At 42.9% G+C, this 25722-nt stretch overlaps 1 protein-coding gene across 2 annotated transcripts in view; it reads right to left on the bottom strand.

The window, feature by feature from the left end:
* MYO3B (myosin IIIB) overlaps window positions 1-25722 on the bottom strand; it is a 393995-nt gene that overhangs the window by 326970 nt on the left and 41303 nt on the right. The gene's annotated exons all lie outside the window — the stretch shown is intronic.

Raw genomic sequence — 25722 nt, 5'->3', positions numbered from 1 at the left:
AACACACATGGTGGCTGTAGCAGGGTTGTCATGCTATGGAGGGCTTCCGAACAGGGCAGGGCAGCAAGGGCAGGAACCTAGATGGTGCAAACTGGTAGATACTACAGCTTTAAACAGCATTAGGCTAAAGCCAATGACTAGAAAAGTCAAGCTCAAAATCTGAGAGAACAGGCTCAGAAAAAAGTAAATAAATACCTCAATTCTAAGCTGGCTGTGTGTCCCGAGTCCAAGAGATGGGCAGAATTCAAAGTGAAAACGTATTATTCTATCATTCTACCCGTCATTATCAGTCTTTCTCATCCAAGTTCTATTCCTGCTTCTCTTAAAACTACTGAACAGACTTACTGGTTCTGAGGGGAGGGCAAAACATGTTTGTGCTCTTTCTGTTTCTTTTTGTAATTTCTCTTTTTAATACAAGTAATATATAAAAAGATTTAAATAATACAGAAGTACAGTATAAAAAAGCAAAAGCACTGTCCCTCATCAGAGGAAAGCACTGTTAGCAGTTTAGTGTATAATCTTCGAGCTCTTCTCCATGACTTACATCCTCTCAAATATGTAGAGATTTATGGTAACTAGGGCCATGCTGTACATAATAATCTGCAACTTGATTTTATTCATTGAATGCTTTATTTTGGAAGAGTGGTTCTCAGTGTGTGGAGGCCAGCATTATCATTATCACCTGTATTTGAGACTTGTTTAGAAATACAAATTTTTCTTGCTCTGCCCCCCACCAGATCTACTGAATCAGAAACTCTGGGAATGGGATCCAGCAATCTGTGTTTTAACATGCCCCGCGGGTGATTCTGATGCACCCTAAAGTTTGAGAACCTGTTTTTGAAATATTTCCATGTCTGAATATACAAATCTACCACATTCTTTTTAATAGATGTATATTATTCTATAGAATGTATATATTATAATTGTTTAGCCATTCTACTGACAGATAGCTTTTCTGAATACAGCAGATGCTACAGTAAACATTCTGGTATGTTTACTTCAATGATTTTGCATGGTATGCCTATAGATGGATTCCTAAAAGTAGAATTGCTGTGCCAAGGGGCCGACTCTTGGCTCACTTGGGAGAGTGTGGTGCTAATAATACCAAAGCCACAGGTTCGGATCCCCATATAGGGATGGCCGGTTAGCTCACTTGGGAGAGTGTGGTGCTGACAACACCAAGTCAAGGGTTAAGATTCCCTTACCGGTCATCATTTAGGAAAAAAAGAAAAAAAAGAATTGCTTTGCCAAAGTGTATTTTTATTCAAATTTTGATAGATACTGCCAAATTGCCCTTCAAAAACCTCTTTAATGGGTTAAAAAAATGGCAGATAAAATCACATGTTATGGGAGTAGCGAGGAATAGATTCTAAAGTGGTAAGACGAAATTCATGTATAGTCAAAATTACCTTTGAAGATCTCTTAAAATATGCCATTTTGGCAACCACCACACTCACTGCAAATATGAACACCCTAGCCAGATTTTTTCCTAGGCTATCTTTGGAGATCCAGGTAAAATGTTTGCAAGCATTGTCATATGAAGAGTACACATCTTTAAACACCAGACTCACAGTCTGTATGGCAGAGATCCCTCACATTAGAAAGAAGCCTGTAAGATGTGCAACCACCTGAGTAAGAGCAGGTTCCCAACTAGCATCTCACCTTCACTCAAGCAGAATTGCCCCATTGACATCTCTCCAACGAGCTGGATTCAGATAACTGAAGTGCACCTATCATGCAGCTCAAGTGTATTCCATTATTTTACTTTAAATTTTCTTGATCTCTATGTATAATGATTTGATCAGTTTTAGCACATTTTCATGTTTTAAATGGCCATTTGTATTTCTTCTATGGAATGCTAATTTCTACCCTTTGCCCTTTTTTCAGTTGGACTATCTTTTTCTTACTTATTTGAAGGAGTTCTTTATATATTATGGATATTAATTTTTTGAGCATTGCAAATATTTTCTTTCCATCCAAGTGTTGATCGTTTGGTATACCTTTATACACTCGCATTATTTACTTGTTTGATATGTCTTTTCAACTATATAACTATGAGACTGAAAAACAGTGAAGTTGTCTTACATTTTTAAATTTATCTCCTCATCCTTCCAGCCACCAAGTATACAATAAAGTTACATGTAGGCAAAAATGTTCAATAATTTTGAATGAATGACTATACAGAAAAGCAAAGTTTCAAGTACATAACCCTATATTTCTCAATACTTAATTTAATACTGGTTTGAAATCAGTTTCCACTAGGATTCCTTCTTTCAACCACTCTGTCCTATAAGATTTTACAGTTGGATTGTCTGGGTCAAGCCACTCCTGCTTATTAGTTCATCCTTTCTTGTGTCCACACTACCTAGGCCACCATAAAAACTAGGTCTAATCATTCTGCCATTTTCTCCCCCATTTCGGCTTGTTTTCATCATAGACAACAAGACCCTAATTTAGTCGAGTTTGCCCTTTTCTCTAGGAATCCCCTTTTTAATGCATCACTCCCCATGTAGGTTCCCCAAGCCACCTCTGTTTCCAGTTTCTTTATCAATTTTTTTCTTTACCAGGGATTCACTCCAAATCTAAGCTCTTGCACAACTCTTTGCCTAAATGCCAGCTTTTCTGGGATGCTAACCTCATACTCTGGATCTCCAGACCAAATCATCAAATTCCATCATCTGTGTCCTTGAAAATAAATATTAGCACAGATTATCATACTTCTTTTGCCTTTTAAAATTTTTACTGGAACCAAGTTGATGGTACATATCTGTAGGGTACAGCACTGAATATCAATACCTGTGTGGCACAGATTGTTAATGTTAATGTATCTACAACTCTGCTCCTATCAGATATCAAGAGGAAGAAAGTTTCTAAAAGATAAACCATCCAATGACAGAGAAGGTGAGAATTCTCCTGACCACTTGGCATGAGCCTTTTGGAATGGATAACCCCAGAGAGCTCAAAACCAGCTAAAGAATCTGACCTGCATGTTTTGTAGGAATAATGAGATATATCTTGTCCCTATGGTAAAAGCAGATGTATAACTGCACGTACAACATAATACTATTTTTTGTGAAAGAATATATTTGTGGGGGGGAGTAGCAGAGACCAGCGAGTTGTTCACCTAACCAGTTCCCTTTCCTTCTGCACATAGATCTAGATTATGTCTCCCAGCTTTCTAATTAAGTGTGACCATGTGACTGAGTGTTGGCCAGTGGAATGTGAGCATGAGGAATGGATGCCACACTGTGCAATCTCCCATTTTCTCTCCACCTGTGTCTCCCAGCCCAATGCAGAGCATCCTGAAGAGGACTCAGAGGTCCCAGGAGATGGCAGGTCCACTTGTTAGATATGACAGAGCCTCCATCAGCCGGGGTCCCCCAAAGATGCTGTGAGGCATAGCCCACCTCACCTCACCCCCTGCTGCTGTTTTGAGCTTCCTGTGAACAAAATATAAACTTGTATCTGTTGAGCCACTGAGAATCAGGGAAGATTTCCAGCTAGCTTTCCTGATTCTAATTAACAGAGAAATACATCCTTAGAAAAATATCTGAGAAAATATATACCTAGATGTTAACCAGATGGTGAGGGGGTTTTGTCCTGTTTTTTTCTTCACTTAGCTAATTTGTATATTCTAATTACTGAACATCTTTAAAGGTTTTTAAAATACATATCAGTCTCCTTTCTGGAAAAATGCAGATTTGATCATTTTCAGCTGCTATTCCCCAAGAGGAGCAGAGGATGCCAAGCATGGTCCTTCCTCCATTGTCCACTGTTCCACTCTGTTGCCATCAGAGGAAACCTGTTAGGAATGACATAGGACTATTTACAGCTTTTATTGACATTCCATCAACTTTTGACTCCATGGGTGAGAATCTGTCCTGAACTAAAAGGTATGAACTCTCTATAGACCCCTAGTTTTTGTGTCGCCTCCATAGAACCTGGGACTTTCTTCTCTTGCTTGTGTCAGAGTCTTCCAAGCCCCTGCTAGACAGAGAGAGGATAAGCACATTTCTACATACAGAGCCCTGATAGTATCTACACAAACTGTTAAGAAATAGATGAGCCATAGAAAGAATGCCTTAGGAGAATTCCAAAACCAAAGTCATAATTTCTGGTAGATATCCTACAAAAATGTAATTAGCTTAAAACCATCAACAAACCACCTTGATCAGTTACCTAGAAATTCATTTGTTTAACTCAGGGAGCATACCAGGAAATGACATAGATGGAAGTTAGTATAAAAATTAAAATTAGATGCTTTATTGAGTTTAGATGTGTTCTGTTTTACAGGCAAAGTAGGCACTCAATCTATTACTACACAAAATCCAAAAATCAATGTTGTATTAGGCCAAGCCACCAGAGAACTATACACACGGGCTGCTTGCCTTTTTCATTTCGACTGAATTTTCCCTTATAGTCATCATAACCATCTACATTGAAAAACTGTTGTTAAATTTACCATAAAGTTAATAGTGAAGACATTGTTTATTATGTTACCCAACCTGAGCACTCGGCTTGTGTTTAGTCTTCTGAGCACTGCAAATCGTGTAACTGATTGTATTTCTCTTTTCACCTTGGCAGCTAGAAAGCTCAGAAACAAGAGTGTGGTCCCTCAACAAGAGTGAACAGAAGAGCACGATGGGCACTTCTTTTTCCTATCCTTGTTTTCTATTTATGCAAAATCCCCTCCCTCACGTGTTTTTATCTTGTGGCAAAGTCTGTTTTTGTAAATGCCTATAAATGGCCTTAAATATTTGGGGGAATAAGTGATGAAGAGATGGACATATCTTTATTACATTTACCTTCCAAGTTATATAGAAAAGTGCCTTCTTTTAGAAGCTTTATGGAATACATGAACATTTTCAGAGTCTTAGAACCTCCAACTGTGTGACTTATAGGCTAAGAACTTATGGTGCTCTGAAATTGAGGCCAAGACTTTAAAATCTAGAGGAGCTACATGTTCTTTAAGTGTCTGTCTCCAACCAGAGGAAGGGAGACCTTGGAAGGTGAGGACAAGAGAGCCCTCTGTCAGGAGGCAAAAAAAAGTTGAATAAAGAGACGGAGTCCTGTCATAAAAGCCAACCTTCACAGCTAGTACTAGTTCATCACCACAGCGTTCTAAATATGAATCCTGTAAAATCTTAAGAAGCCTTTTAAAAACTCTGCCCTCATCAGTTATCTCTTTTCATGTCTTCCTTTTCCACCTCTCCACTTGCCCCTTCTGCTTAACCTGATCTTCCCGCATGACAGCTGGATTTGCCCTTTCACTGCCAATCTGTGTTCACTGCCCTCAAATCCACTTACAGCTGAACTTCTGCCACTGAGGCTTTTGCCCTCACCCTGCTATTGCTCTCTTCCAACGTCAGGCAGTCATCGAGCTCTCCTAAATGTCAAACTCAACAAACATCCTCTTTTCTGTTTTCATTGTACTTATCCATGAAGTGCACAGGACAGTAGTAATCACAGTAGCTATTATTTATTGAGCACCTGCTATATGCCAGGACACTTCGTCATATCCTCTCTTCCTCTCACAGCACCCAATAACATTTATATTGTGTCAGCTAGGAGAGTTCACATAACTTACCTAAAGTCACACTACCAGCAAGTGGTAGAGCCAGGATTCAAATCCAGGAATGTTTGTGTGGTGGGTTAAAGATGGCTACAAATGCTCTGCCACTCCTCTCTTGAAGAGGTCGCATCTATTTTCCATCCCTTGAATATGGGTTGGCCCTGTGATTTGTGCTGACCCCTAGAATGTGGCAGAGGTGATGTAACTTCCAAAAGTGGGCTTTCCTGCACCAGGACAGCTCCTTCTTAGAAGCCAGACATCACATAGGAAGTCCAACTACCCTGAGACCACTGTGCTGTGAGGAAGCCAGGCAGAGAGAGGAGGCCATGTGGAAGACCACTGGGCCACGTAAGTGAGGACTTCTTGGACCTTACAGCCCAGCCCAATTGCTAGCGGAACTCAGCAGCCAAGTTGATGGCTCCACTGACACTCACTACATGGAGCAGAAGAACCATCTGGCCAAGCCCTGCCTGAATTCCTGACCCACAGAATAACGACGCACTAGAAATTGTTGTTTGAACCACTACATTTTATGGTTGTTCGTTACACAGCAATAAATAATCAAATCAATAAATAACCAAACCTAATTCTAAAAACCTGTGTGACTTGGCCTCTCTAATTTTTACCATTTCTTCACTAATTTTCACCAAACTAATTTATCCTTCTATATATGTTACCTCAACATCATTTTTTAATTTAAATACATTTTGAGCACATAATATGCATAAAATGTGGTGCTAGGTGCTATGACAGATGTAAAGACTCAGGAAGATACAGTCCCAGCCCTCAAAGGCCCTTCTGTTCTGGGGAGAGATGACTGAACACAAAAAGGAGCGAGCAGAGACGGACACTGGAGTGGGAGCCCAGCAGGAAGAGCACAGGTCCAGGGTTCTGACTGGGACCCTCAGACTTACAGGGTGGTTTTGATACACAGCCGGTGGAAACATCCACCCAAATCTGGGCAAGGATCAGCCTTGACTTCTCCCTGGCCTGGAGACCCTGCCCCCCAACCAGTCACCAAGTCCACACGGCCCCCTGTCACCATGCCATCCCTTCCTTCTGCCCTGTGGGGTAGCCTCCTTGTCACAGCCTCCTCACACCCGCCTTGCCTCCTTCCTCCTGTTTTCTCCAGTTCATCCTTACTGTCTCTGGAGAGATCTTTCTAAAGCACTGGTGGAATTCTTATCACTGTTCTCCAAATCAGCTGATGGCTTCCAGTTGCCTGGAGTCCCAACAATGGCTCCCGTGGCCACCAAGATGTTCGGCAGTTGCGTTCTCACAGTAACTTTCTAGCCCCGTCTCTCACCCTGGCAACTCCAGACCCGGGCCCACGTTTGCATGGCTCTTGCTTTGCTCATGTTCCCACTTCAGTTCTGAAGGACCGCCTGCCTCCCTCCCCCAGTTTTTACTGAAATTCTACCCCTTGTGGGCTCAGCTCAAATCAGGTGCAAGACTTTCCTAGATCTTCTTGGTCAAAATTAACCGTTTCCCCCCCGACATCTCCACATCCCTTTCTTCACACCTTCGCTCTGTTCTGCCTTGCATGTACACTTAGTTACATGATGGGGTTTCAAATAGACTGCAAACTCCTGAGGGTAGAAGCTCCGCCTGCCTGATCCCTACGTCTCCCCAGCTTTGAGCAATCCTTCATATGGTGCGGGTGCTTATGCATGTATATTTCATTGATGTTATCCTATGTTCTAGTTCCAATCATCCTAAACATTTATGTATTTGATTTAGAACTTTGATTAAGCCTACCTAAACTGTGTCATTCTTAGACATTTGTAGCCTCAAAGACGCAGATTAACTACTGAGAGTATCAAATCATCCCATGTAGGATGAAACGATGTTAAACATACCATCATGCCACGACTAGGCACATTTCCCTAGAATGTATTTTTTATATTGCACACACTCCATAGCAAAAGACCACATGGTGTTATGCATGTGTACTGGCAGTCCCTCTATTTATAATAATCACCTATACCGATGATCACTGAAACTTAGGAAATATGTTCTTTATCCTCCCCTCCAGCTACGATCCCATTTTTCTGCCTGCCTTTAGAGTGAACTTCTCATAAGAGTATCTATACTCACTATCTCAAGTTCCCATTTTTGTTCTCCCTTCCTTTTTATTGTGAAATATCTCACAAATAATCTAACAGTAGTGTACCCCCCAGGTCAAGAGGGAGAATGTTGCCAGCATCTCAGACCCCACTCCATTTGGTTTTTATCCCCACAGCTTGCTCCATCAAAATAGCTCTTGACAGAGTCACCAGTGGTCAAACCTCAGTCTTCAGCTTACTTGACTCAGGAGCATTTGAAATAGTTAATTATTCCCTTTCTGTCAACCCTTTTATTCCTTGGCTTCTGGAATACCACCCTCTTTTAGTTCTTGCCTTACTCAATGGCCACTCGTTCTCAAACTCCTTTCCTGGTTTCCTCTCATTTTTCTTACCTCTAAATGTGGGGGCAGCCCTCAAGAGACCTTGTCTTCTTTATCTGCACACACTGCCCAGGTAAAGTCTACTTGTCTCATGTCATTAATATCATCTGGATTCTGATGATGCCCACATTTGTCTCCAGCCTAAATGTCTCCACTGAACTCCAGACTCCTTCGTCAACTGTCTGCTCAACGTCTCTGCTCGGACAGCATATTCGCATCTCAGACTTAATGTCTGAAATGGAACTCTTGATTCCTGCCTGTCCCCCACCACATCAGCTCCTCCCACAGCCACCCCCAGCTTGGAAAAAGGCAACTCCTGATCTTCAGTTGCTCAAGGCATTTTCCTTAAGTCCTCTCTTCCTCTCATACTCTACATCCAATCCATAAGCAATCCTATCAGCTCTACCTTCAAATTATATCCATAATCCTACCACTTCTCACAACCTTCACCTTGGTCCGAGCTGTCATTCTCCCATACCTGGATTATTACAAGAGCCTCTTACCTTGTATCTCTGCTTCCTATAACCAGCCCCCTTCCCTCACATTCCATTCTCCACATAGTATCCAGAAGATCCCTTTAAACAGAAGTCACTTTATGTTACTTTTCTGCTCCAAACCCTAATGGCTTCCCATCTTATACATAGAAAAATACAAAGTCATTACTGTGACATAGGAGGCCCTATATGATCTGTCCTCAGCTGCCCACTTGGCTTAATCTCCTCCACTCCCCCCACCCTCATTGTGCTCTCGCTGCCTTGGCCTCCTTGCTGTTCCTAAAACGGGTCCGCCGTGTTGTCATCTCAGTGCACCTCAGGGACTTCACGCTTACTTTTTCCCTAGACATGGTTTGCTCCTTTACTCCCTTGAGACTTCTCTCTTTACCTTATCAGAGAAGCCTTCCCTCAGCACCTTATGTAATAGCAAATCCCACCCCAGATGTCACTCTCTATTCCCCCTATGCCACCGTATTTTTCTTCAGACAGGCACCTGTCACCAGCTAGCATATTATATATTTTTTGTTTGTTTATTGTTTGTCCCACCCCCTGGAGTATAAGCTCCACAAGGACAGGGACTTTGTTCTGTTCACTGCTGTGCCTGATACAGTGTCTGACCATAGTAAATGCTCAACAAATATTTACCAAATGATTGAATAAACTAGTTCCAAGCATCAACTTACCTTCCATTTGTAAGTGGGTCACCATTCACACATGCTCCTAGAGAACTGAAACAGTTTTAATGAGGATTCTCTTACATTTTGCCAAACTCGTTTGGCAAAATTTTTTTCCTCAAAGTCTTCTTTCTTTACTTGTAATTTTGTGTCAGGTATATTGATTTTTTAAAATCTCTTTCCAGTTGGAGAACATATTATTTTCAAGCCAATGAATTATTTCCTCATCGATATACAAGGGTACTTCAAAATTTTCATGGAAAAAATAGAATTAACATAATATGAGTATTTCCATGAATCTCTTGAAGTACCCTCATAATATTTAGTGATAGTTATAGTATATATGAGTATATATATATATAATGTTTTTTTAAATAGACACTAAAGTGGCAACATGTGAACATAGGGAAGGAAAGGAGTGAAGGTTGGAGCCAGAAGGAAAACTATGACCTCCAGGTAAGTGCACCACCTCAAGGCAAAGATGCACAACAGTCATTTGTTCCCTTGTAGTCACTGGCAGAATGGCCAGCTGTGCCATATCAGGGTGGGCCACCAAGGCAAAACCAACACCAAATTCAGTGATGAGGAAGACAAGCCAATTTCCTGATAATTCAACTCTCCTAGCTTTACAGTTGAACTTCGGAGTCAGAGTGTGTGGACTCAGCCATGGATCTCTCTAACTAGCCATATCACCCGCAGAAACTCACTTCCAGTTTCTGAGTTTCCTCCTCTGCTTATGGCTGCACTGGGTTATATCAGTGGTTTTAAATGTTTTGGGGTCCTGGACCTCTTTCAGAGCTATGAACCATTGTATGGTGTTTCTTAGAGCTGCCATAACAAAAGTACCACAAATTGGATGGCTTAGAACAACAGAAATTTATTGTCTTCCAGCTCTGGAGGCTAGAAATCCAAAGTCAAGGTGTCAGGAGAGCCACTGGCTTCTCAAACCTGTAGGGGAAGGATCCTTCTGTGCCTCTCCAGCTTCTGGTAGCCCAGCTGTTCTTTGGCTTGTGGAGTCATCATCTTCCTTCTGTATGTGTCTGTCTCTGTGTCCAAACTAACCCCTTTTCATAAGGACACCAGTCATATTGAATTAGGGCCCCCCAATCACCCCATTTTAATCTGATTACATCTGTAAAGATCCTATTTCCAAAGTCATATTCTGAAGTACTAGGGGTTAGGACTTCAATGTGTCTTTTTTAAGGAAAGCAATTCAACCCACAACAACCATTTTCCTAAAAATGGTGCATTTTGTATTCAATCCTGAGGAGGTTTGGACCCCTTGAAGCTTGCCCTCTGCTACTTATTAGCTTTTATTAACTGTGTGTCTTTGAGCAAACCCTAACTCTGTGCCCTGAGTCCTCCCTCCACTCTAACATGAAAAAAACACTGCCTATCAATCAGAATTGTAGTAGAGTTTCAAAGAAATTGTCTTTAAGACAGTAAATGTAAATTGTAAAGGGACAAACAATTTTGAAAGAGCTGTTCATAGTGGCTGAACTAGGGCCCAAAACTACTGGTTTAGAACTATGCTCTCCAATTTTTTTTTGACTGCACATTTTATCAATAAGAAATTTTCTTTTTTTTTTTTTTTTTGTCTTTTTCCGTGTCCAGCAACGGATCGCAACCCTCAGTGTTGCCCCCGTACCGGACCGGGGACCAGCAACGGGATTGCAACCCTCGGTGTTGCCCCCGCGCCTCGCTCAGCCAGAGAGCGGGAACCAGTCCGTATGTGGGATCCGAACCCTCGGGCGGGAGCGCCGCCGCGCTTCCCAAGCGGTGCACTATCCAGTGCACCACTGGGCCAGCCCAGAAATTTTCAAGTACACACTCCAATAACTATTTTCTTTCTATCAATTGTGTACAAATATTACTAAATTTAAAAATAAACGAACAAGGTGAAATAAATAACATGTCTTAACAGTTCCCCTGAAATACTTTGCAGTTAAATTGTAGAGGTTTATCTTTCTGTTCTGAACATTGACTAATCTTGATGGTGTCATGCTAATAACTTCATGCACAACATACACTGAGGGTTCATCATTAACAATGGTGGATATAAATCCATATTTCAAATTGTCTTCATGGTAATTTTGAATTTTTCAAAGTGATTTCTTGGCAGATCTGATTAGCCTGTCATTGTTCTTAACATCATGAGCCAGTGAAGAGCTTGTCCTAGAAGGAGAAGTGTCATCATCTCAGCCATTTTTTCCTGTCACTTGCATGTGCTTGCATTAGTAGAATTAGATTCAGTCTGAGCTTTCTCTGCAGAAATCTTTTAAAGCCACTTGTCCTTCTTTTGAAGGTCTTTGTAGTTGAAACTCATTGGCATTCACCATATAACCACTTAACAAGGCACCCTTAAATGACAGTGCTTTCCAGGACACTAAAACCGAACCCACACATGGGGCTTCTTCAGCCCCTTCGCTGTGGAGCTCCCTCATCATTCATCTGTAAACCAAACCAGACAGGATCGCGCAACATTTAGACCAGGAGAAAGCAGCAATGTCAATCTTTATACTTAGTAATAGGAAACATATCTTTTCTTGTTTTTTTTTAGGTTAAAAATACATAGGTATAGAAGTCCTAATATTTTCTGTCTGCACCCCAAGGGATTGTTCCATATGCCGGCATGCTGGAGGCCACAGAACAGTCAGTACCCTCCCCTATTCCTCTTCTCTGTCAGGCATATGTTGATATGAAGAAGAGCATTTATTTAGTAACCACTGAGGCCAAAAGGGGCAGACGAAGTGTGGAGGGAGGTGAAGGGGGTGGTGTGGGTTTGTTTCCTCTCTGGCTCCTTCGATTGATTAAAAGAATGAGGATAAAAACAGAAGAGCCTGCTTTTCCAAAAGGATTTCATGCTACTCTGTCAAGACTAGAGGGCCAAAAGCTGACCCAAATGGTGAGGATCTAGGCACAAGCAGAGTTGCTCAGTGACCCAAGTGGCAAAGTATGACTCAGAGCTCAGGGGAGGGATGACCTCCTTTCCACTGGTGGAACCCAGTGTTTTGCCACTCGGTATTGGAAACTCTGGAAGTAACCAGAATGAGCATCCCGCAAAGGCACAGGTGTTCTGAAGCCAGATGGGTGGGCAGTGGATGTGGACAAAGATTTCTAAGAATTCCTGGGGAATACTTTGGGGGGTATTGTAGGCAGAATAATAGACCTCAAAGACGTTCACGCCCTAATCCCTAGAACCTGCAAATATGCTGGGTTACATGTCAAGGGAGCATTAAGTTTGGAGGTGGAATTATGGTTACTAACCAGCTGATGTTAAAATAGGAAAATTATCCTGGATTACTTGGGTGATCCCAGTATAATCACAAGAGTGATTAAATGAGGAAGAGGGAGGAAAAAGAGCCAACATCAGAGCGATTCAATGTGAGAGAGACTAGACCAGTCATTGCTGGCTTTGAAGATGGAAGGAAGCCATGAGCCAAGGAATGCAGGCAGCCTGTAGAAGCTGGAAAAGGCAAGAAAACAGATTCTCCCCTAGAGCCTCGAGAAACACAGCCCTGCGACACCTTGATTTTAGTCCAGGGAGATCGATTTCAGACTTCTGACTTTCAAAACTATAGGATAATAAATTTGGTTGTTTTAAGCCACGAAGTTTATGGTAACTTCTTATAGCAGCAATAGGAAACTAACACAGGGGTTGTGCAGCCCAGATGTTGCTATTATGAGTTTGAGCCTGATGACATCGGAACCATGTAAATATAAAGCAATATTATCATGCCGATATGGAATGGCTTTCAGAAACTTCTGAATCAGATAGGATCCCTGTGACTTGGGGGCCCAGATGTGACTAATTTCAAACCCCTCCTCAACCCTGCAAGCACTAGACTTCCCATCCCTTCACTCTTCTGGAAGGAAAGAGGAAAGAAAGGGATACTTCCTACAGAGACAGTTGTGGACTGCAGGGGTAAGGGCAGCCAACAAGGCCTTGCCCATCAAGACTGATGAGTAATGCAGAATGAATGCAGGAGCTTGTAGCCCAAGGGGCAGGAAGCACAGAAAGATGGAGTGGAGTGTACATGAGTCCGGAGAGCAGGCCAGGCTTAGCACCAAGAATGCAAGGCAAAAGGAAGCAGTAGCTGAAAGTGCAAAGGGAACTCTAAGGTAGAAGAATCCAGAAGGAGACACTCCCCCTAGTGCTCCCCACCATTCCCTGTGCTATGTTCTGAATGTTTGTATCCCCCTGAAATTCATATGTTGAAACCTATTTGTAGAGCTCTTTTACCTGCCCATAATCCTGCCAACTACACCAATTGTGTAGTCTGTGAGCTTCCTCAAGCCCATTGTCCAGACTGGGTCACAAACCCTTCACATGCAGGTCTATGAGCTAGGTAACTGGAAGAAAGGTCCTTGGAGCCTTGGTTGAACAAAGAGTAGTCTTTATTTCTGCACACACACATCTGAGAGCGAGGCAGTTCAAAGAGAAACTGAGCAGCTGCCTGCAAAGTAAACATGCTCTATTTTTAGACTCAAGCTCTCTGCCAGCCAGTGGTACAGAGCAGCTGCTCAGTTTTTCTTTGGACTTGGCTGGTAGCAGTTGAGTTTCTGAGTTTCTGAGTTTCTCTTTGGACTGCCTAGCTCTCAGATGTGTGTGTGCTGAATAAAGACTACTATTTCCTCGCCTACCGCTCCAAGGACCTTTTTTCCAGTTATCTAGCTCATAGACCTGCATGTGAAGGGTTTGTGACCCAGTCTAGACAATGGGATTGAGGGGTCTGCCGTAGCTCTACACTACTCATCAATGTGATGGTGTTAGGAGGTGGGGCGTTTGAGAGGGGATTAGGTCATGAGGGCAATGTCCTCATGAATGGGATTAGTGCCCATATAAAAGAGGCCCAAGAGAGACCCCTCATGCCTTCCCCCATGTGAAGATACAGTGAGAGGCACCATCTATAAACCAGAAAGTGGACCCTCACCACACACTGAATCTGTCAGGGCCTTGATCTTGGACTTCCCGGCCTCCAGGACTATGAGAAGCAAATTTCTGATGTTTGTAAGCTACCCAGTCTTAGGTATTTTGTTACAGCAGCTTGAATGGACTAAGACGTCCTGAATGGGCTACCTGCTTAATGTGGAGATAAAGAACAAAACCTAGATGAAGCCTGGTAGAAGTCAATGCACATTTCCCATAATCAGGATGGGACATGATGCCAGGATGCCCACCTTCCCTCTCTGCAGGTTTTAAGCCCCTTAGGGACACAGGAAGCAGGTGGAGCTGCTCCTTGGATCATGCTCCACAAGTGCTCAGCCCCCGCCCAGGTGGACACCTGGATCTTCTTAGAAATCTTCACCAGCCTCACAGCACCTGTCCCAGATGGGCTACAACAGTGACCTCTCAATGCCCCCAGTGCTACTTGAAAGATTGAAGGTTAAGAGCCATGTTATTTCCTACTATACTCCATTCCAGAAGTACTGAGTCTGGGGAGAACTCAGAAGAAATGCAGGGTTCTCTTCCTGTAGTATCCATCCTGAATACTACAGAAGAGTCTCGATGGGGAAGGAAGTTCTTGGCTCAGCAGTCTGGAATAAGGGAGAGGAGGAACCTCTCATGTACCCACTTCCTATCTAGAAGCAAACTGAGACTTGCCAGGCACATTATGTAGGAGCATCTTGATTTCTACAGAGATGCCACTTAGGGGTTGATGGAGTGGAAGGCCAGCCAATATATCCCCCACCCCCACCCCTAGGACTCTCCTAGGCCGAGTGCCTCCCTCCTACCCTCAACTCCCCCATCCCTAATCAGGACTTTCGCAGCCCTCTGGTATGCTGTCAAGAGCAACGGGCTCCAAACTAGATAGTCACTGTATTAGTTTCCTAGGGGCCATAAGAAAGTACCACAAACAGGGTGGCATGAAAGAATAGAAATTTATTCTTTCACAGTTCTGGAGACTAGAATTTTGTTGGGAGCCTGTAGCCCCACACCCCTTCTTGTGTGACCAGGCCTACGTGACAATCTGCGTATGTCAGATGTCTGTGCTTATGGGATATCTGCCTCATAATCTGTGCCTGGGACGCTGTGCTCCTGGCTATGCAAGTCTACTCAGGAGTGACCTCTTATCTCCTTTCTAGTTTCTGCTTTCTTGTAAAGATTGGGGGCTTCATTGCATCAGAGATTTTCTGACTTTGTTTCTTCTCAAGATCTTATCGTATTCCTGCATTCCTAACTCCTTACAATATGCTTGCTTTTTCCTATATAAGATGTAACCTAAGAATCAATAAACGAGACTTGATCAGAATACTGTCTTGTCTCCCATCTCTCACGTTTCTTGTCCCATCCAATTCCCACTCCCCCCTCCAGGGTCTGCATTGAATATCCCGCGGGTCGGGACAGAATTTCAAAATCAAGGTGTCAGTAGGGCCATGCTTCCTCTGAAGCTTCTGGGGGAGGATCCATCCTTGCTTCTTCCAGCCTGGTGGCACAGGTGTTCCTTGGCTTGTGGCAGCGGCCATCTTCCTGTGTGTCTGTCTTCTCAGGTTGTTTTCTGTGTGCATGTCCATGTCCAAATTTCCTCTTATTCTAAGGCTACCCATCACATTGAATTAAGAATCTGATCTGTTCCAGTATAACCTCACCATAATTCAACTAATTACATCTGCAATGACCCTATTTCCAAATACAGTCACATTCTAAGGTGCTGGGGAGTTAGAACTTCAACATATTTTTTTGTGCGGGACACACCACAATTCAACCTATAGCAGTCACCATTGACTGTTCTGCTGGAATCCTTTTTTCCACTTTTGCATTCCTCATAATGTGCAACGCATTCCATCAGTATCACCTCTCATTTCTCAGTTCTCAGCCCTGGGGTGGGGATGAGGATGGCAGGGACAAGAACTTCCAGGGGAGACTCTAGAGTTTTACAATATTAACAAACAATGGTCTGATAGTTGTTTCAGGGCAGGGTTTTTTCTCAACTTCTGGTTGCATTTTAGAATCATCTGGGGAACTTGAAAATATAAAACAAGTATATTATTACAAATATATATTTGTAAAATTAATTACATATTTATACAAATGCTGAACTTGACCCAAACCAATTAAATTGAAATCTCTGAGAGTGGTGCCAGTCATCAGTACTTTTTAAAGTTCCCAGGGGATTCTAACCTGTACCAAGGACTGAGGACCTGCCCTGGGTGAGACTCGCTGCTGTAGTGAGTGGCCCCAGCCCTGTAGTTGGTGGCTACTCTCCTTCCTCCTTAGTATGCACCCACAGAATGGAGAGGGGAAACAAGAAAAGTATTTACACAGGCCCTTTTATCTGAGTGCAAAACATCCTTGCTCGTGGATGGTGGCCATTTTTGCCCCTCTGAGAGGTGAACCGATGGAAGCATGACAGAGCAGGAGCAGAATCAGTACCCAGTTATCCGAATCCCCTTTAGAAATGCCAGCTTCAGGCCTGCCAGGGTTCTGCCAGGGTAAGAGTTCCTTGTGGCAGTGCGAGTGTGAAGCCCAGAATGAAGCCATCATTCCACCTGGCTAGGACAGAGGCACTTTGGAAGGTGTGGGGGGTGTTCGTCCTATCGAACCTCATGGTAACCATGCAAGATGGTCTGACTGTTTGATCCCTATTGGGCTTACAGCCACAACTGAATTCATTTTTCACCATGTGCTATTAAGCCGTGGCTCTCTCAGCCTGTACAGTTCACCACAGTTTCTGAGGTTTCTATCTGTTTTTGTTTTTTTGGTTTTTGGTTTTTGGTTTTTGGCAGTATGAGAAGCTGAGCTGTTTAATCACCTCCTTGGTCAGACTCAAGAAGGCTGTGGCTGCCCCACAAGTCACACGTGGAAGCCGTTGAGAGCAGCTGCAGATGGAGTGGCCTTGAGTCAGAGGGTGAGGAAGGATGGAAAGGAGAGCTTCGGCCCCTCTGGGAGGGTTCTATTAGCTTGTGAGAGACCCCTATTGTCTTTGACCACTAAGATCTTTGGGGATTCCAGGTCTGTCATCCAGCATACCAACTACTCCTTCCATGAATGTGACAGACAAGCTACCAATGTCCTCCAACTCATTAAACATTTTAAAGCATTCAGCAGGCAAGACAATCAGAAGAGTCCTGCCTCAGGCCGCCAGGACTTCCCCCACCCGGTATGCTGACACTCGTGCCATTATCCAGCACTCCTCAGTACAATCCTTCCTGCGTTATGAATCCATAACTACCTCCATTCTCTGTCAAGGACAATATCACAATAGATCTTACCTAGAGCCAAAAATCCAAATATATTATGTTTAAAACAGTCCCCATTCATACAACTCTTGCAGTAACACCAAAGAAACTAGTCTGACATGGCTTGTTTTTAGTGAACACGTGCTAATTCCTAGTGATCACAGCCTTCCCTTCCAAGAATTTACTATTCAAGCAGGGACAAAAAGGAATCTTAGTGATTAGCCCAGGATGAAAGTCAAAGCTCACCAGATGATAGTTTGCAGACTCTGCCTTCTTCCCCTTTTTGAAGGATCGAAGCACAGTCTCCCTTTTCCACGCTTCTAACTCCATTCTATTCTCCAGAACTCTTCCAAGATCACTGACAGCGGGTCAGTGGTCTCACCTGTATATTCCCTCAGTACCTTGGGTATCACTCGTCCCAGCCAAGAAACTTGAACTCATCTGAAACAATGAGGGGCTCTCCTTACAATTCTCTTGCCTGGCTTGGGTTTCTGTCTCCCTTGCCAATGGTCTTAGTGTTTCCAGGCTGGGCTGGAAAATCATTCTCTTTGGTGGAGAAAATGGGAACAAAATGAGACTCGATTTTGAGTCAGTGACCCTACATCTAGGACTCCTGCTATTCTCTTTACCTGGGGACAAGAAATTTCTAGAACCCTGGGGAAGAATGAACCTACCAATGAGGCTAAAAGGAAGGCAGCCAAGCCCTAATTATATAACCCATTGACCGAGCTCAGAGCTGCCACAAAGGATGGAATTGATAGGAAAAGAAAAGCACCGTGGCCCCGTCCTCTTCAGAGGATGACAGCATCACCACTCACTGTAGATACAGCAGCAGTGGGGACTGAGGCCAGCCCTGCTTCTGGGTGAGCAGTTCCTGTCACAATGTCCATGTGTTGATATGAGAGAAAGGGGACGGGAGGGTGTCCATATCTCTTAGGATTGTGTCTATTAACAAAAGTGTGTCAGGAATTAATGGCAGAGTCCTTCAGACAGTTGCAGTGTAAGTAGTAAGGATTTATTGAGAAATCAGCCTTCATTCTCTCTCAATTCCCCATACAATCATCAACCAATCGATTAGCTAAACTTTCAAATGACTGATCTCATGAGCGGCTCTTTTGAATGGCAGTTTCTAATTTTTGAGTTACAAGAAAAAAATTCTTACAATATAAATGCACACTTGAGATCTTCTCTTTGGTAGCATCCGGCATAAATTGAATGCTTCTGCGTACCGTTCTGAGCATCTGACATTCATTAACTCCTCACAACAACTCTATGAGAATGACACTAGTCATATCCCCATTTTACAGGGGAGGACACTGGGACATAGAAACATGAACTAACGTGGTCAAGTTCACACAGCTAGAAGGTGGGGGAGCTGCTATCTGAATCCATGCAGACTGATTGTAGATAACTGTGGTAAATTGATTATAAAAATGGTCCAATTTTCTACCCCTTTCTGTATCTATGCTCAGAGCCCTGTCTCTAATGTGAGGACAACCCTGGCTAGTCTGCTAGAGAATGAGAAACCACATGGAGCAGAGCCAAATCATCCTCGCCAAGGCCACCCTAGACTAGCCAGCCCTGGCCAAATCCCCAGCAGACCACCGATACATGAGAAAGCTCAGCCACGATCTTCAGAACCACCCAGAGAACCCCCAGACTCATGAGAAACAATAAGTATGGTTGTTCCACACAATTGATTCTGGACGTGTTTTGTGACAAACCGGTAGAAAACTGATACTAATACCCATTGCACCATATTTTCCTTCTAATGATACTGGCTTCACCTGACTCCCGCATTCTCCAGGAATGGACAGCTCCAGCTGTGAAGGGCCTTCCTACAGACGACCAGCTCATCCCTCTTCACCCAGTCTTGTCCCTGCCCTACCACCATGCCAGTGCGTAGAAGGCAGTCAGAACTATTTCTCACCTTTATTCCCTAGCTTTTCCTGGAGTCGAGAGGAAACTAGCACACCTCAGCTCTTTAGTAATATTTTGAGCTCTGTTTCCTTGCCTACCCTCTCTGCCCTTCTCTCCATCATTTAGGACTAAGTTGGAATTAGCCAAAGTGAACAACAACAAAATAAGGAAAGCAGGGTAATAAGAGAGAAAGCACAGACAGTGCTGGAAGTCAACACCTCGCAGCTCTGTCCCTTCCCTTCTCTCAGGGTGGGCTTCTTACTGAGCATGGATGGGGACCGGCAGTCCCTGAAGGCATGCTTCTGATCCCCAAATGAAACACTGCAAAGTTGAACCCTCCCTGCCTGCCAGGACTCAGGGGAGCAGCAAGCCGCACCTCCACAGGAACTAACAGCCCCAGCTGCTCAACTCAAATTTTAAAAGTATTTGGAAACACGTTCCACAGAGTGGAAACCTTCTGGGGCATTTCTGCCAGCTGCCTTCAGCTACTAAGTTCCCAAGGAAATGAGCCTGGAGGATATTCCAGGGGGAAAGGAGGGGGGAACACTCAAGGCATCCTGAGAGGCAGAGACCACAATGCACTAAAAGTGGGATTAGAAACCTCCCAAAGGAAGAAAAACACTCATAAAAGATAATTGTTTTTCTATTGGAGTATTTCAAAACTTTTTTTTTGTGATTAGGCATTCAATAAATGCTAAATGATGCTAATTCTTCTAGCACTTCTTGATTTATGAGTGAAGCTGGACTGTGAGGGTTCATTGCTTAAAAGGCCAATAGCTAAGTGACCTAGGGGGGTGAAGAGAAACCAGAACTCCTCAGGGAAGATCCAGCCTTACTGTGCCATTAGACACCTACCCTTCACTCATTACACTTCAACAACAATAGTTTACTTTTAATTTCTTTTCCTTATATTTCACAGCCCTAAGGGAAAATGTCCTGTGACAATTCTGTAATAGTAAGACAATCACTGGTGACTCAGGGTTCCCTGCTGCCTCTGAATTCAGGGACTGCTGCTTCCCATGTGGAACAATTTGGTTTGTGAATTAGGAAAGTGAGAATCAAAAGGAAACTTTTAAAAAATGCCTGTGTAAGACGAAAATTCACCCCAAGGATTCTGTTTCAGGACAAGAGTCAATTGTAGGCATTGAGTCCCCTAGGAGATCTTTCACGTAGGCTCACAAATGTTTCAGGCAGTGACTTGCCCATCTCAGCCCCACCACTCACAGCATCCAGGCAGTCTGTGAGGATCCAGATCCTGGACCCCCAAAGTCTGATTTCTCCTCCTTTTTGATATCCAAGTTCTGCCCATTTTACCTTTACCAATGAGTGGGGAGGGGAGAGTAAAACCATGTGCTTCCTGAAAAGAAAAACCCTGTCCTTTCCATCTTTGAAACCCAAGCACCCAACCCAAGCCTGAGTCGGGATGAACACAGTTAAAGGTGTCCTAGGGCAGAGGACATGGGCATTCCCACGTGGATCCCAGCGGATTGTGTTCCAAGCACTTTTGTAAATTGGTAGCTTAGAACTTGGAAAGCATTTTTTTTCCTTAAGCATAAAGTTCTAGAGAGAATCTAAGACCTCAGACTAAGCCATAAAATGCTATTTAGCCACAAACATCTAATCACAGACCCAAAGTAGAGAATTTCAGATGTATTATATCATCTCCTTCTAAATAATCATTTTAAATACTGTTTTCATGAGAAAAATGCATTCCAACTCAGGAGGCCAGAAACAAATTTCCATTTCTTCCAGAAACAAGAGTGAGCTTTTCCAACTGAAAAAATAAGAGGAAAGAGAAAAAAATAAGAGGAAGGCAATGAGGAAGGAGATATTGGTTCTACCAGAAATAGCCCTGACACGGCAGATGCAGGATTGCGAGGAGGTTGGAATGGAGCAGAAAGTTCTGGGTACCAATGTGATACCTGAAGGACCTCTGTGCTTTCATAGAACATACGTCCTGCAATTCTTTAGTTCAAACACTTGTCTTAACTGTTCTAAGTTAAAAACTAAAAGGCAGTTTTCTGTGCCTGAAGGGGAGTCTGGAGAAGGGAAGGATATCTGGGTTTGGGGTCATAAATCACTGAACTAAGAATGGTCTATGTTCACTTATGATGACACTCTGGACTTCTGTTCTTCACTTTTTTGACTGACACATCATGGTTGTTAATAAAATTCTAATTTTCAGGTTGAGAAAGTCAGTTTAAAATTGGGAGCAAGGGGACGGATGCTGCACTGTAAGCTTCTTAGTGGCCAAGACCACGTCCTATTCATTTCTGAATTCCCTTGTTCCCTCAGCGTTCAGCACATAATTCGCTGACAAGTAAATATAATTTAAAGAAGGGCTTTAACTTTTCAATGTAGTAGCAAAACATGTGGGCTTTGGAGTCAAACTTATTAGATTCAAGTCACTTTTCTTCCCTAGTACATGACTGGGGCCAGCTGCTTATCTTCCCTGGGCTTCCAGTTTTCTCATCTGCAAAAAAAGGCGGTGATAGCACCTACCTCACAGGGTCGTGTGGGGATTATAGGCATTTATATTTGTGAATAACAGAGCTCAGTTCCTGCCACATAGTTAGCACTTGACAGATCTTAGCTATTATTATCTTCTCCCTCATCATCTAGCTAGTTATCTTGCATTTTGCCCCTAAATTAGTTTCTCAGGGAATTTGGTCAGCATGAAATGTGGTTGGTGTAGTGGGTTGAATTGTGGCCTCCAAAAGATGTCTACTCAGAACCCAAGAATGTAACCTCATTTGGACTAAGCATCTTTGCAGATAAAGTTAAGGCAAAGATCTTGAGATCATCCTGGATAGGATGGGCCTTAAGTCCAATGTCTTTATAAGAGACAGAAAAGAAGAGCCAGAGACACAGGCAGAAGGCGATGTGAAGATGGAGACAGTGATTGGAGTCATGCTGCCAGTAGCCAAGGAGAGCTAGGAACCCCCAGAGGCAAGAAGCATTCTTCCCCAGGGTCTTCAAAGGAAGTGTGGCCCGACCAGGCCACTGATTTTGGAATTCCAGCCTCCAGAACTGTGAGAGAATAAATTCCTGCTGTTTTATAGTATTACCAACTTTATGGTAATTTGCTGTGGCAGCCCTAGGAAACCAATATGATTGGGTACAGATGACTTTGGAACAACCTAGATTTAGTAAGGGAAACAAGCTGACGTGTGATTTGGTGATTATCACGAGTTCTCCTTTTCTTGAATTGTGTACTGCAAGGAAAGTTCTCTTTAGGGAGGGATAATCACTGTCTTCAGAGACTGAAATATTCTGGCCAGTCTGTCTCATCTACTGCCAGCCAAGGGCATTTCTGCTGGGAATCTTGAAAACATTCTGCATTTTTCCACAAGGAATAAAGTGGAAGTACTCGATGTGCAATGAGATGCTGGATAGAACCAGCTGCTACCTGGCCCCAAATAAATGGGCAGATGACGCAGCTCTCAGTGATTGTCCAGTAAACACGCCCACACCAGTCCCCACCGCCTTCCTCATGCACCTCAGCAGAGGTCGAAAGCATCATTAGCCAATGATTCTAAGCTAAGGAAGGAACCTGACTGCCAAGAGACCTACATAATGGTGTATTTCTCCTAACTCTGTTGGCTCTTGCAATTATATCTATGAAACAGATCTCCTTGCAAGTGAAAATTACATCCAGGTCATCTGCAAGACCCTTTTAAGCCTGTGGGATTTTAAAGGAGTCCTCAGGAAAGAGTTGTGATAGAAAGTCAAATCCACTGGTGTTCAGAGAAATGGCTTTTGTTCTTTTCCTCTCTCCTAACTCCTGGAGAAAAACAGCAAGCAGACAGAGCAGCGACAGTCAGAGGAGGGTGACTCTTTTGGAGCAGAGGCGTTAAAAGATGACACACGCTGACAGGTTCAGGAAATAGCGAATGCTCTTCCAATCAGCAGATGATTTCTGTGTGTTTGCCACGTAGGAGAGATTGCAAGTCATGCAGTATTTCAAAGACAGGTCACGACTACTCCATGTGTCATCTTCTAATGCGAAGGTCAAGAGCAAGGAGAAGGTGGGTGGAGGCAGAGGGGGGAAGAGCAAGGAGGCCATGTGCAGGCAAATCAACCACATCTAGGCAGGTCTCGCTGCCTATTTTCTGACAGTGCCCAGGAAACCTGTGTAATTACTTGCTTTGTTGACATCTGAGGCTTTCACCTCACAGGTAACCAGCACTTCATTAACTCATAAGTCCTTTGTAACTTGTGAAAGTCACTTTTTCCCTGACTCAGTCAAGGCTTTCTTTTCTTCCCTTACTTGGTAATTTACTCAGTTTATTTCCAGTAAGAAAAGGGTTGCAGGGAAGAGGCCAGGGAGGAAAGCCAGAGGAGGAAGCCACACACAGTATTCTGGAGCCCAGAGTCCCCTGAAATGGACTTCACTGCTTAATTGAAAAGAATTCCAGAATACCAGAAACACTCACAATCAAATAGGAAAAAAAAAAAAAATTCTGAAGCCAAATGGATTCAAAGGATTTTTGTCATTATTTGTCATTTGCTTTTCTCCATTCCGAAAAGAGAGAGAGAGAGAGAGAAGGTTCCCCGTGAAACACACAGGTAAATGATTTGAGAATTTGAGTGCCTTTTTAAAATATGTAAATGCTTAATTTCCACTTTCCAACAAAGAGCTTGTGTGAGGAAAGAATACATTTTTAGCACTCAAAATTAAGACAGAATACACACTCATACATGCACACACACATGTGCCTGCACACACACACATTTGGTCAATTCACTACCTTTCGAAGAGAACTGTGCAGTTCTAATTAATGGTAAATTTTAAGCAAATAACTTGATGAATATGAGCCCAATATATTTTCTCTGTTTTCAGGAAGAAAAAAAGCTATATGGTATATGCAAACATGCCAAATGTTTTTAAAAACCTCTATCCTTCCTGTCCAGGGACATCCAGTCATTCTGTTAGGGTTGTGACAATGGCAGGTGTGAGCACACATAATCGCACTGAGAATCTGCTGACTGATTATTGTTGACATTCCCTAGTTTGATCTGATTCATCACTTGCACAGGAGCCAAGAGACAGTAAAAGGGCAGGAGGCTGTACTGGGAGGAGAGAGACAAAATCTCAACCTAAGTTGGGATAAGGATCCTTTTCTAGTAATTGTCCTATTCTTGTAAGTATTCACTCTGTCCCAAGGCAGGCAATGGAAGCTTAGTTATTTGTGTCCTAGATCTGGAGGCTTCTCCCAAAATGGAAAAGATAAATTAAGTGAGAGTGTATACAGAGGTTATTGGTGATCAGAGGCTTGGCTGGGCACAGAAGCAAGCTAAGTGGAGCCACTGGGGATGAAGGGTCTATTTAAACACACACACACACACACACACACACACACACACACATGCACTCCTTAGCATTTCTCGTCGCATGAAATTTTTGAACAATTGGTCTGTACACAAATGCACACTTTTTTCTAAAAAAAGAAAAGAAAAAATAAACCAAAGTAGACGATCTCTTGTCAAAAGTACATATATCTTGCTAGTCAGAAGCTACACCTTAATCCTAATATTTGGGAAATTATGTTGCCACAGTAAATAAATGGTTAGGAGTAAACCATTTGTAAAAAATCAAAGCACACACACAAATCATTCCAGACACTGTTTCTCATTTTCTGACATATTATTGTACACAGTGCTGCTTTGGGCTCCAGCATCCTTATATCCTTTTGAAGACTATTAATTTAAAAAGCCATGAGCTTTGTCTGCTCCTCTAATCACCATTATCTGTTTTTGTACTTTGGAAAAGGCAAAAAGACTAATGCTGACTTGGATGAGAATCATTTTTGGAATAGTGTTTGGTGGTTGCTCACATCTGGATTAAGTATAAAACGATAACATTATGATGATGAACGCCAGAGAACCTCATCTGCATATAAATAGACCTAATCAGAAATGCAAATTGCAATCAGGAGAAATTTTTTAAGGATGTGATAGCTGTGTGATTGTGCAGATAAGGAAAGGTCAACACTTGTATTGTTCAAGTGGTTAAATGGCCCCCAGCCTGCCCAGAGCCTCCTTTGAAAGAGACATTTGGAAGGTACAAATTACCTATCAATCTGCACCCTGGCCAGGAAGAAGTCCCCAATAGCTTCATTTTCCCTGGCTGGAGCCCTAAGCTGCCCATACATCATCCCGATTCCAATGAAAGACCAATAACAAAACCTGTACGAACCCTAATGAACACATAGAGTAGAAAATATACTTGCGTTTAAGTGCCTTCCAAACAGACATCTTTCAGCACAATTTCCCATTGAGACTGAAATTAAGGGGTGGAGAGTAGACATATGACTGATGTAACATTTTTCTGATCTATTTCAGTGCTGGTCTGAGTGGATAGAGCAATATGATACTCATTTTTTCTCCCCCCCCCCCCCCCCCCCCTTTTTTTTTTTTTTTTTTTTCTCTCCT

This window comes from Galeopterus variegatus, unplaced genomic scaffold, assembly GCF_000696425.1.
Source record: "Galeopterus variegatus unplaced genomic scaffold, G_variegatus-3.0.2 Scaffold335, whole genome shotgun sequence".
Taxonomy (NCBI): Eukaryota; Metazoa; Chordata; class Mammalia; order Dermoptera; family Cynocephalidae; genus Galeopterus; species Galeopterus variegatus.
This window is presented reverse-complemented; position numbering and strand designations above follow the sequence as displayed.